At 43.1% G+C, this 17,873-nt stretch overlaps 1 protein-coding gene across 3 annotated transcripts in view; it reads left to right on the top strand.

Annotated features, from left to right (window-relative positions):
- Window positions 1-17,873, top strand: part of LOC131810802 (uncharacterized) — a 100,999-nt gene that overhangs the window by 59,358 nt on the left and 23,768 nt on the right. The gene's annotated exons all lie outside the window — the stretch shown is intronic.

Genomic DNA, 17,873 nt, shown 5'->3' with positions numbered 1-17,873 from the left:
AGAGATTCAAATAATAAACTTACAAATGATGTTGTTTGCAGGTTTATTGCATTTGTACTTCTGAAGTTACTAATGCCTAAAACTGCCCTAAGACTTGGGAATGCCCAACCTAGTGAGTGCTAATTTTTTTTTAAGAAAGGGGTGAAGATAAGTCATGTCCGTTTCCTGTTGTTTCTGTAGCAGATTACCACAAACTTATTTTCTGCTAGTTTTGGAGGTCAGAGGTCTAAAATGGTTCTGCAGGGGATGCTTGGGTGGCTTAGTCGGTTAAGGGGCTGCGTTAAGCTCAGGTCATGATCCCAGAGTGCTGAGATTGAGGCCCGCACCAGGCTCCTTGCTAGTGGTAAGCCTGCTTCTCTCTGTGCCTGTAGCTTCCCCTGCTTGTGCTCATGCTCGCTCTCTCTCTGACAAATACATAAATAAAATCTTTAAGCAAAAAATAAAATAAAATGGATCTGCAGGACTGCATTCCTTCTGGAGGTTCCAGGAGAGAATCTGTGTCCTTGCCTTTTCCAGCTTGTAGGGGCTGCCTTCCTCCATCTTCATGGCCAGCAGTGTGGTACTTTCCAGTGACTCTGTTGTCTTTTCTCATTTCTGGCCTCCTGCCTTCCTCGTGTAAGGATGATACTGGGTCCGCCTGGATCATTCCACATCTAAAGATCCTTCACTTAATCACAGCTTCAAAGCTCCTTTGCCACATAAAGTAGCAGAGTCACAGGTTCTAGAAGCTCCAAGACATCTTTGGGTGGCTATTTACTCTAACTATCATGTTCTTATCTTTATTTTTGTTTGTATTTGCATAAAGAAACATTGAATGGATAGGTAAGAAAGAAAGTAATAAAAATAGTGACTTATGGGGACAGTGAGGAGTGTGGACGGGGGAAGAATTTTTTTTTAAAGATTTTATTTATTTCTTTGAGAGAGAGAAAGAGACGGGGGTGGGGCAGAGGGAGAGGGAGAGACAGAATCTGGAGCAGACTCCTGGCTGAGCAGAGCCAGATACAGGCCTCCATCCCAGGACCCTGAGATCATGACCTGAGCTGAAATCCAGAATCCATGCTTAACAGACTGAGCCACTCAGGTGCTCCAGGGTGGAAGAAATATATTTTTTAAATATTTATTTATTTATTTATTTTTAAGCATATAATGTATTTTTATCCCCAGGGGTACAGGTCTGTGAATCGCCAGGTTTACACACTTCACAGCACTCACCATAGCCCATACGCTCCCCAATGTCCATAACCCCACACCCCTCTCCCGACCCCCCTCCCCAGGGTGGAAGAATTTTTAATGTGTATTATTGTATATGAATTTGGTATCTGAATACACGAATGTATTATCTACTCAAAATAATAATAACTGTTTAAAAAGTAGGGCTTGCTGATTATCAGGTATCCCCTGTGAGGTACCTAGACATTTGCAAATTCTGGACTTATGGAGATAACAGCATAATCCTTCTGAAGTGGATGAACTGACTCGATAAAGTCAGAATAGGATGAGTTCACGTACACTGCTTACGCAGCACGCTGTGAAATCCGTCTCTGGCTAATTCTTTCTAGTGAAATGGCGAGAAGCACCGTGGTGCAAGGATTAGCTCTGGTCCAGCCTGGGGCCTCATTCTCCGTGGGCACCGTGGTTTCTAGTCTCACGGATTTTATGACAAGTGTCAGCCAGTTCTCGGTGTTTGCTTGAGCGCTCACCTGCGGTAGACAGTTTGCCTTTAAAGCCTCCTGTCTCACCCTGAAACCAAATGCACTGACGCAGGCTGCAGGGACTGTGGGCCCCACGGAGGCGGGAAAAAGCGGGGCCGGATGGCTCGTCCTGTCCCTGGGGCTGCTGCTTGGTGTTTGTGCATGAGCCAGCCCTGACTCACCAAACCAATAAGAGAAAACTTCCGCCTGGGACCACCCGCCAAGGCAATGTGCCCCAGACTCCAGACGTGTCCCACTCAGGGGCTCACATTTCAGTTCCACCCGCGAGAGAAGGCAGGTGGTGGTGGGGGGAAATCCGGAGTGCCAGAATCATTGTGCCGTGCTGGGTTGATCTGGAAGGTTTTTCTACCTTCCTGGCTGGTTCATCCCCACAGACAGAGAGGAGAAGCAGACATGCTGGGCGCCCCAGAGCCTCTGAACCACCACCCCCACCCCCCGCGCCTGGGGCCTGAAGCGCCTCTTTGCTTTTATCTCTGGTTGCATCAGAAGGAAACTGCACTTTGAGGGAGAAGATTGCTTATTGTTCAAAAGGGGCAGTCTAACAGGAGATGGCCCTGTCTTCCGCAGATAACAAGCAGGGCAATTCTCTGCTGAGTAACAAATCAGCCCAGGGAGAGACTTAAAGGGTTTCTGCAAGGGACCTGCTTCCTCTGGCTGAGTCACGGCCAGCTCAGTGTGACGGGGGCTGGCTGCTTCCTGGCTGTGTCCGTCATCTGGGTGGGGACACTGCCTCCTGTCCACGGGTTCCTCCTGTCACTTCCTTCCTTTCTGGGCTGAAGGTGACCCAGAGGGTGGTGGAGGGGACCAGACATCCTTGCGTGCAGGTGAGGAGCTCTGGATTGGGAGCAGGACCCCTTGGGCTCAGAGGCTGGGCTGCCTGGAGAACTGGGTCTGCCTTGATTTACCCCTTGTGTGTGCCAGTTGGGTGTACACTGTCACCACCACACACTGCTCCCTTCGACCTTGCCAGCCGTCTTCTCAACACACGCCTCTGGTCTCAAGGTCAAATGTGGACAGAGAGTAACAATAAAAATAATAATAGTGTTAAGTGATTTATACCTGGATTATAACTCTTATCAATTATAGCCCTCTGTTACCCTCCTATGGAGAAGCCTTCCTGCATAAAGTTATATATCGGATGTTCCGTGGCGGCCAGTGGGGAAGGGGATAATTCAAATGAGAAATTGGTATAATACAGGTTTGGTGAGACAGGGGAGAAGAAAGTTAAGAGAAGATTTCTAACTCAGTGGGAGAGAGGCTAACAGGGTTTTAAGGGACTGGAGGTACTGCAGGGAAATTTGAGCAGCTAGACTGGGAATGGGACTTTAGGGGAAGAAGTGATGTTGAAATGGGACCTTGGGGAGAGTTTCCACGTGGAATATGGTGCAAATTCCCTTCTCATTAAGTATCTTTAAAAATACTTCTGGGGAGGGGCACCTGGGTGGCTCATTTGGTTAAATGTCTGCTTTCGGCTCAGGTCATGATCCCAAGGTCCTGGGATCGAGCCGCACGTCGGGCTCCCTGCTTGGTGGGAGCCCGTTTCTCCCTTTCCTCCCTGCTTCTGCTCTCTCTTGCTATCTCTGTCACTATCTGTCTCTCTCAAAAAGATAAATAAATAAAGCCGTAAAGAAAAATGCTTCTGTGGAGACCCAAACTGCTTTTCAGTGTGTTGGAATCCGATATGTGTTTCTATGTGTATTTTTAAGTGCAGACTGGTCCAGGGAGGCTACTAGACCTGGAGTGCCAGCCTCCACTCAGGTTCCCGAGACAACAGGGCCGCCATTCTGTATGGGGTGGTGGTGGTGGGGTGGGGGGGCAGGTGGGGAATCCGAGGGCTTGGGGATGCAGAGCAAGAATGGGGCTGGGGTCAGGAAAGGAGGGAAAACAAATGAAAGGGTGTGTAATTCAGAGTCAGCCCCGGTCTCACAAGGAAGAGAGCAGTTGCACATAGGACATTCTGTAGAGACTGCATGAAATCATTGCTCTGGGGACCGTGGACCGCCACTGGAGTGGGAACAAGAGGAAGCAGTGTATCTGTCAGCTCCTTCTATCTGCTCTCATTGCCAATGCCCAGTCTATGGGGCATTAACTTCCCGTGTTTGTGTGTGTGTTACTCAGCCCCTGTGGGCAGCCACCAAGACAGTGAGAGCCTCTGGAGTCTGTTTGGGTCACACTGGGGTGCTGGGCTGTGGCCCTTAACCATGGCAGATGTTACAGTGGCCTCCGCTGGCCAAGAGAGGCAAGGCAGGAGGCAATGCTGGGTGGTGGTGAGGAACTGTGGTTGTTCCTGGAGCAAGGACTTGGGGAACTGGGGTACATCTGCCTCAAGCAATTGTATTTCTATTTGTTGGGAAAATTGGGATGTTACATTTAATTTTTTTGGTAAAAGTTCTGTACTTCCATCTGCCTAAAGAGTGTCAGGATAAATAAGTTCATGAAAGGTGCTTGTGCAGTATACAACATGTGTAATTGTCCATGGCCTTGAACTGGTCTCATGATGAAGAGCAGGCTGGCACAGGAAGGCCTTTATAAAGTCCTTTCACGCATTACATGGGAATGTTGATTTGTTGACACTGAACACAAGTTCGCTGAAAGATTCTGGAGGGAGACTCTCTAAGTGGGAATAAATGCCATAGGAATGAGTAAGTGAATGAATGAATGAATGGAATAGTCCAGTCACAGAAAGGCTTTCTCCTTCCCACTCTCCACCCCCATCATTTTCCTCACTTCACTCCAACAAGCTCCCCTTTATTTATTGAAATTAGCTGTAATGTTTCAATTTTTTAAAAAGATTCCCCCGCTTTGAAATATGAACTTAAGCATTGTTTTTTCTAGCACACAGCAGGAACTCGGTAAACACTGGTTGCTTACTACATGGCTCAGGGCTGTGTGAGCAAACCAGCACCACACCGGGGTGGCTCTGAGGTGATCATGCGGAAGGCACATGCGCAGGAGGCTAGATTCCCCCCGCTGAGTGTACAGTGAGTCGACAGACTCTGAGGAACTGCTCTCTGGTGACTTCTTTTTAATCATGTCGTGGATATCCTTCTTCCTTTAATAAACATCCTCTGGCTCAAAGCTAAGGACAAAAGTACTATGACGAGTCTCATCAGTGTCCTTTTGAAGGTACTTTATTAAAATAACAACAAGGACAAAACCTGAGGATGAAGCCGTTTTAGAATCAAGCAGGTGAGCATTAGCTCTTGGGCTGGGAATGTCTATTCAATTCTTGGGCGACCCTGGACATAACTGTTCTGGGTCCAGAGAAAAAAGATGTGCCAAGTTGTCAAAATAAAACAGATTCCTAATGGATCCAAGACTGTAGATAAGACGAGGTGACTCAGTAATTTTCCATGCCAGAGACCTGTTCCACCAAACCCACATGAAACACAGGAAGAAAGGCATTACTGACTCAGAAAAACTAGGGCATGAAACTGTCTCTATTTGTAGGTTTTAAAAATTTATTTCTGTCCTTATCTTGTTCCAAAAAGCTTTAGGGTGGCTTCCAGAGACACAAAGACTATAGCAAGAAGACAGAGCCCTGAAGCAGGAGAGCAAAAATAAAAGTAAAAACAAGGATAATGTAGGAAACGAAGCCTGAGGTTAATACAAAAATGCACTCTGACGAGCCATAAATTTGACTCTTAGCTCTTCTTTTTCTGCCAGAAGAGAGAAACGTGATAAGTTGATAAACCTGGGTGAGTGAGAGGGACAGATGCTCAGGGGGAAAAGGAAGGACTTCTGATGTGAAGAGATGGGGCACTAGGGGCGAGCTAGTGGAGAGAGCCTCAGCAGGACAGGAAAAAGCTGGAGACGGCAAAACGTAGGCCCCTGTGCCCCTGGAAATTTCCAGAAAGAAGCCACCAGTTGGCATGCTTGGGCCAGTCCAAAGTGGCCTGTTATGGTAGTGAATGACTTCCTGCATCTGAGACTCCAAGGAAAAGACACCAGAACAGTCTTGTCTGACCTTGATACCACTTGCTCTTTTAATTTTGCCATGCAATTTATAGAATTCTTCACACACATCCTCTGCTACTTGACTTTTTACATGAATCTGCCAACTTGAAAAAATATTCTCAAGCCTGTTTTGTTTGGGCTGAGCAGCCTTATTGTAGGTTCTTCTATATTTCAATAAGCTTTATGAATGTTTGAAGGGTGGGGAACGCAGTGTGGTATATTGGGAAAGGCATTGTGTTGGAGTCAGAAGAACCCGGATTTAATGTCCAGTTTTTTAACTGAATATGTAAGCATGAATGACCTTAACTAGAAAATGGAGATGAAGTATTATGGGTGTCCCTTGTCCAGGACATATTTCATAAGGGCTGGTTATGATCACTGAAAACAGCTTTTAATATCCCTGATACTTAAAGATCCAAGATTGGGAAGGGTCAACCTATTCCTTCTTGTAGAAACAAGAGAGAGAGTGTGAGTGGGTGGCTGGGAGTGATCCACTCATAGTGGTTTGGTCTACTTTAATGTCTCTCAAACTTTTTGACCGTGACCCAGGGGTGTAATGTAGGTGTAATGTACCTTACTACCCTATATACTCATACTGACCTGTAACTAGGAAAAAAAAAATCCTGAACCAGCACTGGGATATTTTCTTTTCCTTTTCTTCCAGTTAATGCAAAATGGCTGGTCAAGAGTCACTACATTGATTTCATGACCTATTAGTGGGCCTCACCATAAAACTTGAAAACCCTAGTCTAAATAAATAGTCCGGTTCTATAAATATGAGTCGTGCCTCAGACCAAGAGACAACAGATTATTTCATTTTTTTAAAAAGCAAATTCTTAAGCTCTCATTCTCAAGAGATTGTTAAAAATTTAGTCTTGGTTGTGATTGTGGTTCTTTCGCTTGACTCTCTCAGGGTCTTGCAAAGTCGTCCAGTCTTATGCAGGCCAGTGTTGGGGGAGGGCCTTTGGGTCTTGGGTCTGAGCTCTTACAGCCCTTAAAGCCTGAGTGAGGCCAGGACTGCCATGACAAGTCAGCCCAGAAAAGGCTTGCTGAGGCCAGGACCCGAGGACTCTAGGCACAACCCCTACTGAGCTACCATCCAGCCCAAGCCCCTGAGGTTCTGCCCCGCGGTGGGGCTCTGAAATGCAGGAGTTCCCTCTCCTTTGGGGCACACTCTTCACTCTCTTCCAAAACTATGAGAATGTTCGAAGCTGTGCTCACTTCTATTCCCTTCAGTATCCAAGCAATGTCAGAGCCTCTCCCTCACCTGGGACAGAGACTCTATTGCTTATTTCTACCCCACAGCCCTGAGAGCCCAGGTCTCTTGGAATCAAATTCTCCTTTGCCTTCAATACCCACAAATAGGACTATCAGGGTAGATCGAGGAGCTAGGAAAAACCTCTGATCTAGGTATTTATAGATTCTACTCTGGAATCTGCCTCTGTCATGGGGTCCTGCAGGGATGGTATAAACCCAGCATAGAGGAATGCTCACAAGTATCTGTGAAATGAATGAATGAATGAATGAATGATTTGGGGGCAAGTCATTTGATGTCTCCAGGCTTCAGTTCCTTCACGCTTCTGCCTTCAGCTCAAGGTGAAGTTTGGCACAGATGGTTCATGGAGCCTGTTGTTCAGCTGGGATGTGCCAGTAAAAGCAGAGTCAGAACATTGGCTTCTCTCCATACCCAGAGTGGAAAAAAAGGGATAACTGAATGTAGTCACATTTGGCCTTACTGAAGAGAACATGCATTTTTTCCCCCTCTCTCCATTTGGTGGAATTTACTGTCTTTAGTTCTCATCTCATGTGCTTTTAAAAAAATACTGCTTTCCAAGGCCTTCAGTGAAAGAGTAAGTAGATTTAGTGATATCTTTCCATCTCTGTATTTCTCTTTTTAAGGGAGTTGAGAATTAAAGAAGTTTTAATAAGCCTGTTCCTCTGCTGTCCAACTCTCTCCTCCAGGGATAGACAGCTCCCCCGGAGGTGTGCACACCAGTGTGATGGTGGTGCTGTCTGCCCCAGAATCCACAAAACCTTGGGTATGCGTGGACCAATTTGCAGAAAATGTACTTGTGTGAGAACAGAAAGCTTACTAGTTGGCTACCACCTTGCCTTAGACCTAAGCTATCGATACCCCAGAATGTAGACAGGCTTGGATAATGAATATGGGGAGAGCTCCAAGGGTTCCCTGCCTTCTGTACTTTATGCCAGGAAGTTTCTTTATTTAATTCATTTGAAGAAATCTTATTTGATTTGATTTAATTACTTTAAAGATTTGATTTATTTGAGAGAGAGAGAGGGCATGAGAGAAAGCACAAGCAGGGGGAGTGGCAGAGGGAGAGAGAGAAACTGGCTTCCGGCTGAGCAGAGAGCCTGATGCTGGATTTGATCCTAGGACCCTGGGACCATGACCTGAGCTGAACGAAGATGCCTAACTGACTGAGCCACCCAGGCTCCCTGCAGGGAAGTTTAGAAATTGGGTATTTTATGCCTTAATTCTTCTCTCTTTTTTTAAAATATGAACTCTATGATTTTAATCATTTATGACCCCTATCTCAATTAATATACCTGGACAATTCTATCAACATTGTGTTCCTTTATGTTTTTATAATGAAACCTTGTGTATATCTCTGGTGATGTAATGATCATTTTTGTGAAAATTCTCTGTCTACACATCTACCTTCCTAACTAGATTGAGATCGTCCTTAGCATAGGAATTGAGCCTTTTTCATGTTTGTATCAACTTTGTATTTAAAAAATACAGTATATTGGTCACAGTGTATGACCAATAAATATTTGTGAGATGAACTGAATGTAAACATTTAACCCAGGGGCAGTTAGTCTACCACACAGCCCACTGCTGACATTCCTAGCCCTGTGACCACAGCAGACATCACTAGTTGGTCACTGATCACAATGATCTTTTCCACTAAGCTGGGACATAACCATTAGAATTTGTCTCAACACAGCACTCTGTGCAGTAGCTATGAATAGTTCAAGATTGGCACACAGGAGGAAATCTGTCATCTAATGTTACCCTTTCTGTAAGCTGTATTAGCTGACGAAAGACAAAGCCTGGGTCAGGGCCAGTGTTCATCAGCTTTATGACCTACTGATTGTTTACGGCTAGCATCTGTTCTCACTAATTAGTGCCCATGCCATGCCTGAGGTTAAGTATTTTGAGTATAGCCCTGGGATCAGACAATCATTGTCACACATTCTCATCCCCCAACCTCTGTTTCACTCTTCCCTTGGGGGATTCGGGTTTCTCTGATTCCCCCCGGGATCTGATAGAGGAGGAACCATCTAGCCTTCCCAGTGCCAGGAAGCCCTTTTCCTGCTTGCACTGTAACCTCCTCCCCAAGGCACTTTTCCGCAAGTGGGGGTCATTCTCATTCCCGCAACACCTGAAATGAGAGATACTGCCTGCCTGATGTGTTTAAGTAATGAAATTCCCCAATGCCCCTTAATCCACAGTGATTTTGAAAGTGGAGATTTTGCCGTATTAGTTGCCCATGACCCCCCTGCTTTGTACTTGACCCAACTGTTGCTGGTTCCCACGGCACTTGCCAGGGAGCCTTGGGCAGACACTGATTTGTGCCAGGGGACTCAGAAGCATCACTGCTGCTGATACCGCCCTTCGGTCTTGCCCTTAATCTCCCCTTAGCCTCCCTTGCTGAGGTTAATCTCTACTTCCTCGAGCTAATGCAACTGTCTCCCTTGCAATGACACAGCCTGCAATGACACAGAGAATTTGCTTCACAAGATCGTTGCTGTGTAATCAGATTACAGCCATGTCATCTTTGCATTCTGTCACTTTGTGGTCCAGAAAAATATTCCTGCAACTACAGATGCTCTTTTTTGGAGAGAAAAGACATGGTATTGGACATTTCTTATGTGTCACTGCAAGAACCCTTGGTTTAGCTGACCTCCGTTCCAGCCACTGTGACCACTTCTCCTGGCTTTAATTAGTTTAATGGGGGAGAAGCCTGCAAACATCTTGCTTCAGGCACAGGCTGTAGTCTCTTGCTTCTTGTCCTGAGACCTCCCTGTGGACCCCATGAGAACTCAGAAATGTTCAGTGTCCACATATATGCAACCTGAAAGTATGAGGGTTTAGTGCCCAAAGGGCAAACCTTTAACCAACATGAGAGGGCAAAAAATGCTTCCCCTTTCTTATTGAGACAGTATAAAGTCTTCCAGACTATAATTATGTTTATATAAGACTGTTCAATCTGTTTTATACATAAAGATCATCTATTCTCCCCCTTTCCTTCTCTGTTCGGTCTTCTTCTTTCTTGTATTTATTGTCCAACATCTAGAAACAATTGACTATACATGTGCTCAAAAACAAATAAAAGAAAAAAACCTCAGTCAATACACACACAAAAAAGAATTCAAAATGAATCATAGATCTAAATGTAAGAACTAAAGCTATAAAACTTCTAAAAATAAGTATAGGAGACATTATGTATAGTCTTCTTAGAAAAGATAAAGATTCATTATATATGAGACCAAAAGTAAGATATGTTAAAGAAAAATTTGGTACACAAAAATTATCAAAATAAAAAAAAACTTTTATTCTTCAAAAGACACTTTAAAAGTGAAAAAAAAAAAAAAGACCACAAAGCATAGACTAGGAGTTAATATTTGCAAATTATAGATCAGACAAAGGACTCATATGCAGAATATAGAAAGAACTCTTATATTAGTACTAATACAAGAAACCCAATTTTGGGGGCACCTGGGTGGTTCAGTGGGTTAAACCTCTGCCTTTGGCTCAGGCCATGATCCCCGGATCCTGGGATCGAGCCCCGCATTGGACTCTCTGTTCAGCAGGGAGCCTGCTTCCCCCTCTCTCTCTGCCTGCTTCTCTGCCTACTTGTGATCTCTATCAGTCAAATGCATAAATAAAATATTTAGAAGAAAAAAAAAGAAACCCAATTTTTTAAAAAGACAAAATATTTGAATAATGATATCTGAATAATTATAAGTACATAAAAAGGTATTCAACATCATTAGGGAAATGCAATTAAAATCAAAATAGGGTGCTACTCTACACCCACTATCCTGGCTCTACTTGATAAAACAGACAATAGCAGGTGTTAAGGAGGATGTGGAGAAACTGAAATACTATTACATTTCTGGTGGAATGTAAAGAAAAGCAACCTCCTTGTAAATCATTTTTTAAGTTGCTTAAATGAAGATATACTTACCACACAATCTTGCAAATCTACTCCTCAGGAAGTGAAAAACTCCAAGAATCCTGAAAACCTAATGTGCACAGAAAGAGTTGTAGTCCCTCACTTGTGACTAATCATAGCAGCATTATTCATACTGGCCCCAAAGTGGAAAGAACCCAGAAGTCCGTTAGCTGGGGAATGAATAAACAGAAAGTGGAAAATATCCCTACAATGGAATAGCACTTGGGATTAAACAAACAAACAGAGCTACTGATTCATGCAACAAGAATGAAGCTCAGAATCATTCCACAGGGGCACCTGTGTGGCTCAGTTGGTGAAGCGTCTGGCTATTGGTTTTGGGTCAGGTCATGGTCTCATTGTGAGGCCGAGCCCTGCAACAGGCTCTGTGCTCCACAGGGAGTCTGCTTGAAGATTCTCTGTCTCTGCCCCTCACTCTACTCCTGCGTGTATGTCCTCATGCTCTTTCTCTTTCAAACAAATACATCTTTAAGCAAAACAAAAGATCCTAAGCAAAAGAACCCAGACATAAGAGCCTATCGATTTGTTTCCATGTATATGAAATTTCTAAAAAACAAAACAAAACAAAAAACTCTTGCATAGACAGAAAGCAGATCAGTGGTTCTCTGAAGCAGGTAGAGGGATGTGGAGGGCAGAATGTAGAATTGCTTTTATAGTTCACGCTGCAGTGACTTATTTGAGAACTCTTTCCCAAAACAAACCCACTAAAATGTTCTCCTGTGTTTTCTCCTACAAGTTTTGTCATTTTAGGGTCTTTCATTTGGGTCTCTGATCCATTTAACTTATGCCTATGGTGTAAGATATAGATTGGAGTTCTTTTTTAATTTTTTTTTTTTTACCATGAATCCATATCCAGCTGTTGCAACACCCTTTGCTGAAAGGACTAGTTTTTGGTCTACTGAATTGCCTTTACACTTTTGTCAAAATATCAATCTATCATATTACGTGGATTTTTTTTCTAGACTCTGTTCTGTTCCATTGATATGTTTGTCTTGATTAAACTGTCTTATTTATTATTGCTTTATAATAATAATTTACAATAATATTTATAATAAGATTTGAGATCAAGTAGCATAAATCAGGTACTATAAGGCCTCCAGCCTTTTTTAAAAAGTTGTTTTGGCCATTTTAGATCGTTTTCATATTCTTGTAAATTTTGCAATACACTTATCAATCTCTAGCCAAAAAATTCTTATAAAAAGTTTGTTGTGATTTTGTTAACTCTATAGATCTACTGGGGATAAGTGTCACTGTAATTTCATGAGCAAATTACTTAAAACCAACAATTAAAAAAACAAATCTCATAAGCAGCCAGAGAGAAAGATGCACTACAGAGTAACAAACATAAGAATGACAGCAGACTCACTTCCCATCAGTAAGAAAGCAAGCCACAAAGACGAGAGCAACCTCCAGCTGGATTTTGTAAATGGAGTCAGAATCTAATAGACGAATGTGATCCATTTACATTTATGTTGTGTACCGATACATTGTTTTTTTTTTCCTATTATCGTATTCTGTGTTTTCCATTTACTGTGGTCTCTCCCCTCTCCCTGACCTCCACCTCCTTCGCCCGTCTTAGTGCTATCATTATGACTTAACAGTAAATGCTGATGAAGACAACCAGTGTACTTAGCACTGCTGCTTGCATACCACTCAGATCCAAGTCTTTCTCTGGTACATTTTAGCCAGTTACTTCAGGCAAGTCTGTAAGTAGTACATTTGCTTGTCTGAAAGCATCTTTATTTTGCTCTCAGTCTTGAGTGACGGTATCACTAGTATAGAATTCTGGGGAGACAGTCTTTTTCCTCATTAGAACTTTGAAATATCACTCCATTGTCATTTGACTTCTGTTAAGTCTTCTCCAGTATGATTGCCATTCTTTGATACATAATCTGATGGCTTTTTTTTTTTTAAAGATATTATGTATTTATTTGACACAGAGAGAGTACAAGCAAGGGGAAAAGCAGAGAGAGGGAGAAGCAGGGAACCTGATGCGGGGCTCCATTCCAGGACCCTGAAATCACCTGAGCTGACCTGAGCTGAACAAAGGCAGACACTTAACCGACGGAGCCACCCAGGTGCCCCAATCTGGTGGCTCTTAAGGCTTTTTTCCCCCTTTGTTTTGGATATGTGCTGTTTCATTACGATATGTTGAGTTGGAATTATGCTTTTCTTTTATCTGCTTAGGTCCTGATGTTGCAGGCTTGCAAGGTTCTTGTCTCACAGAGTCGAGGAATGACTCTTGTGGACATGGAAAGGTGAAGTGAAAGTTTATTAAGTGAAGGTGAGAGCAGAAAGGGAAGAAAAAAGCGCTCCAGAGAGAGAGAGGGGTCCCGAATGTGTTGCTGCTGAGGACTTACAGTGGAAGTCTTTACAGACAACTGACTGGGAAGCCTGTGGCTCTGAGATTCTTGTGTCTTCTTGGTTTTTTCCCTTATGTCTTGTTCCCTTATGTCTTGTTCTTCTCTGTCTTAGCCTCTCCACCTGCCAGGGGCAGTTTCCAAACCCAGTCAGGGGAGTTAAGGGCCTACTGTCTCTCTTGCCTCTACCTCAACCCCTTCTCTCTCACAGGACAGGACCCGTGGGCAGAAAGAGCTATACTGGGATTGTGAGGAGTGACTGACTGTGTACTTTTGAACTAGTGGGGGTTAGGCATAGCACGAGTCTCCAAGGAATCTAGAAGCAAGGTTTTCAGGACCTTGAGGGACCAGCTACTGCCAAGATAAGGTTCCTTTTTAAAGGTTAAGGCCTAAGGCAGCCACGAGTTCCTCAAGGAAGGTCATGCCCTGCATGTTTCAGGTATCTATCAGTGGGCTGTGAGCTATAAAGAGATTTTAATTTAAGCTACATTGTGCCTTTATTTTCCACATCACTGATACTTTCCTTTCCAGCAGAGAGAGATTCCTTTTATAATTCAGGGAATTTTCAGCCTTTAGCTTTTTAAATACCACCACCTCCTCCGCTTTTTTTTTTTTCCCCTGTTGATTTTTTTGGGTAATTTTTACCAGACATATTTCGGGATTTCTCATTCTGTCCTTTGTGTGTCTTTGCCTCGCTTTTCTTTTGAAGATTTTATTTATTTATTTATTTGTCAGAGAGAGAGAGAGAGAGAGAGAGCGCACAAGCAGAAGGAGCAGCAGGCAGAGGGAGAAGCCGGCTCCCCACTGAGCAGGGAGCCAGATGTGGAACTCCATCCCAGGACTCTGGGATCATGACCTGAGCTGAAGGCAGACGCTTAACCGAGTGAGCCACCAAGGCATCTCACCTCTCCTTTCTATTTTCATCCTATGCCACAAGGTTTTTTGTTGTTGTTGTTGTTGTTTTAAGATTTATATTTCAATTCACTAATTTTCTATTTGCCTGGGTCTAATGTGCTATTTTTCCACCTACAACACTTTAAAAAAAAAAAAAAGTGATCCCTACACCCAGCCTGGGTCTCTAACTCATGACTAGAAGATCAAGAGTGGGATATTTTATTGACTGAGCCAACCAGGCACCCCGTAGTATACTTTTAATTTCAATAATTATACCCCGTCTTTTTTTTTTTTTTTAAGATTTTATTTATTTATTTGACAGACAGAGATCACAAGTAGTCAGAGAGGCAGGCAGAGAGAGAGGGGGAAGCAGGTTCCCTGCTGATCAGAGAACCTGACCTGGGGCTCGATCCCAGGACCGTGGGATCATGACCTGAGCTGAAGGCAGAGGCTTTAACCCACTGAGCCACCCAGGCACTCCTCCCCGCCTAATTTAAGTAGGCTCTACGCCCAGCATGGAGCCTAACGTGGGGCCCAAACTCATGACCCTGAGATCAAGACCTGAACTGAGATCAAGAGTCTGATGCTCAACTGACTGAGCCACCCAGGCCCCTCTCAATAGTTATAACTTTTATTTCTACAATGCCTATATAGTTTCCTCTCAAAAAACAGGTTCTTCCCATATTACTCTGCACTTGACTTACAGTTTGTATACCTTCTTGACTCTCTAAATATTTTAAACAAAAACAAGCTTATTTTATAATCTCGTTTAGCTTAACCTATTACCTTTAGTTTTGGGGGGTGCAAATTCTCCTGTTTGATGTTCCTTGTGACTTCCTCTCTGTGCAGTCTATACATTTTTCTTGTGAATTTATCTTCAGTGAGTGTATCCAGATGGCCATGTAATCAGGAGTGTCGTAGTCAGCCTGGGTAGCTTGCACATAGAAATTATTTTCTCACAGTTGTGGAGGTTAGAGGTCCAAGGTCAAGGAGCTGCCAGCAGGTTTAGTGTCTCCTGAGGTCTCTGTTCTTGGCCTGAAGCTGGCCCTTTTCATCCCAACCTCACATGGTCTTTCTTGTGTCTCTTCCTCCTCTCAGAGAGATGCTAGTCCTACTGGATTGGGGCTCCATCTTTATGACCTCATTGACCCCTAACTACCTCTTTAAAGACCTTGTCTTTAATTACAATCACCATAGGGGCTCAAGCGTCAACGTATGAATTGTGGGGGGTATAATTCCGTTCATCACGGGGGTAAAAAAATGTCTCTAAGAACAGATTTACAGAGCCTCCTCCATGTTTCTAGTGGTTTCACCCATTTCAGAATTTTTATATTAATTTCTTTGCATGAGGGTTTTCTCACCATATCCAAATTGTAAATGCAGAACCTCACACGTTTATTTTGATATATTGTGGGTGGCTCTTTTGGTCCAAGGATCAAAGTAGGTGGTTATCTTCTTGTTTCTTCTCCAGGAACATAGGAAGAGATTTTCTACTCATTAAGTTCATGAAAGAAAATACTGACATTACTCATAACCATCCTTTCCCCGAGGTTGGGGAACTAACTCTAAGTGTGTTAAAACTTCAACTCCCAGGCATCTGGGTGGCTCAGTAGGTTGACCGGCTGCCTTTGGCTCAGGTCATGATCCTGGAGTCCAAGGATCAAGTCCTGCCTCGGGCTCCCAGCTCCACCGGGAGTCTGTTTCTCCCTCTGACCTTCTTTCCTCTCATGCTGTCTCTCACTGTCTCTCTCTCAAATAAATAAAGAAAATCTTAAAGAAAACCTCAACTCCCAGCTGATAAGACCTCTATTTGGGTGTGATAACCTCAGGCCATGCTGCTTCTTCTCTTCATTCTGGCTTTGGTGTCCTTTAGATATTGGACCAGTTTTCTAAATCTTGTGAACTGGGCCACCTACCCATTTAAGTCTGTTCATATCTATAGGAGTTACAGATGTTTAGAAAAAGTTGGTGGAAGAGGGCAGAGAATTTCTTCCATGCCCACCTAGTCTGTGATATTGACCCCAAATCATAATTCTGGAAGGCCTATCTTCACTAGTTCCCTTTAATGGCCAGTAACCATTCTTAAATTTCAAAGTTTATGTTCACTGTATTATACCATACTACCTTATTTTCCTAATTGAGAGACATCTTTAAATTGAAGCTTATAAAAGACTATTGATGGATGGATGGCCACATTCTTCATGATTATAATTTTACATTTTAACCCTCTTTGAGAAGATCTATCAGCTTCTTCACTCTACTTGCCTTCTATGGGAAATGGACACCTCCCCCTCCTCCCATCAGTGACCTTAAAATTACAAACCCAATGAAAATAATTGCCACCAGAGGAAAGGAGTTTATTCCCTCTGTGACAATAAAAATGTGTCTGGTCATGTTTTCCTAAAAAAGGAGGGAACAATATACCAAACCTTGTATATTTTCTCTGAGGTGATTTCACAGGCCAAAAGCATCCTGAAATGTTTTGGCAAAGCATGGCTACAATGGAGACTGCCCCATCTCATGCTAACAAAACTCCTCAAACTCATATTTCCTTTCCTTTCTGGGTAGACTCTCAGTGAAGTCCCCAGGAGGTTCTGTACTGACAGCAGCAATGAGCCGATCACAATGGAAAAGCCACTCCTCATGGAATTTACATAATAGACACTTCACAACAGAGGAAGATATGACAATAATTACAAAAATGGGAAAAGGGCCAAGAGCTAATGGATTTCTTAGCTCCATTTTCAGCAACCCAGGTAGAATTACATTTTAAGAAATCTGTTTCCATGCAATTTAAAGGTCTGCTGATTTCAACATTTGGCGTCTCCTGTATTTTTCTAATCAGCTCTCTCTTAGGGAGAAAAGAGGAAAAGTTGACATTTTCCTCTGTGCAAATTACTTAAACGGGAAAAGGTTCATTTAGAAACTAAGAGTCTACTACAGACTTAGCATAACAAACATCCATTGCAGTCACATGAAAAGCTATTGGAAGATTATGGCGTTAGTCTTTTTTTCTTTTTTAATTTTTAAAAAATATATATATATATATAAATATATATATATATATATATATATATATATATATATATATAAAGGTTTTATTTATTCATTTGACAGACAGAGATCACAAGTAGGCAGAAAGACAGGCAGAGAGAGAGGAGGAAGCAGGCTCCCTGCTGAGGAGAGAGCCCATTGCTGGGCTTGATTCCAGGACCCTGAAATCATGACCTGAGCCTAAAGCAGAGGCTTTAACCCACTGAGCCACCCAGGAGCCCCTAGAGTCTTTCTGATTGTAGACAGAAGCGACAAAAACGCTGTAGGTAAACTTAACTACGAACTTAACTGCTTAACTATGAATACAGACTGTGCTTTTTTATGAGGTTCTGTGTCTTCTGTTACATTCTTCGGTCAGGTCTCTCCATGAAAGAATGTGAGAGTCGCTGTTCCCCTTGGACTGAATCTCTAAATCGACCTGTGCTTCTCCGCCATCTTGTCAGAACAACAATAAGGTTAAGGACTGCTTTTGATGACTAGGATGGATGGCCAAAGTTCTAGCTCAATCTCAAGTCTCCTGTAACACCTTTCATTACTCTCTCCAAATTTATTCACTTGTCTTTAAATAGTCTAACAAAAATATGAGCCAGCGACATTAGCCAAAGAGCTCATGTAGGGCAAAATCCAACCCCAACCCGTTAATGACAGGCTTCCTGAGTTGAGCATAGCTTTGA

The sequence above is a fragment of the Mustela lutreola genome, chromosome 11 (assembly GCF_030435805.1).
Source record: "Mustela lutreola isolate mMusLut2 chromosome 11, mMusLut2.pri, whole genome shotgun sequence".
Taxonomy (NCBI): Eukaryota; Metazoa; Chordata; class Mammalia; order Carnivora; family Mustelidae; genus Mustela; species Mustela lutreola.
This window is presented reverse-complemented; position numbering and strand designations above follow the sequence as displayed.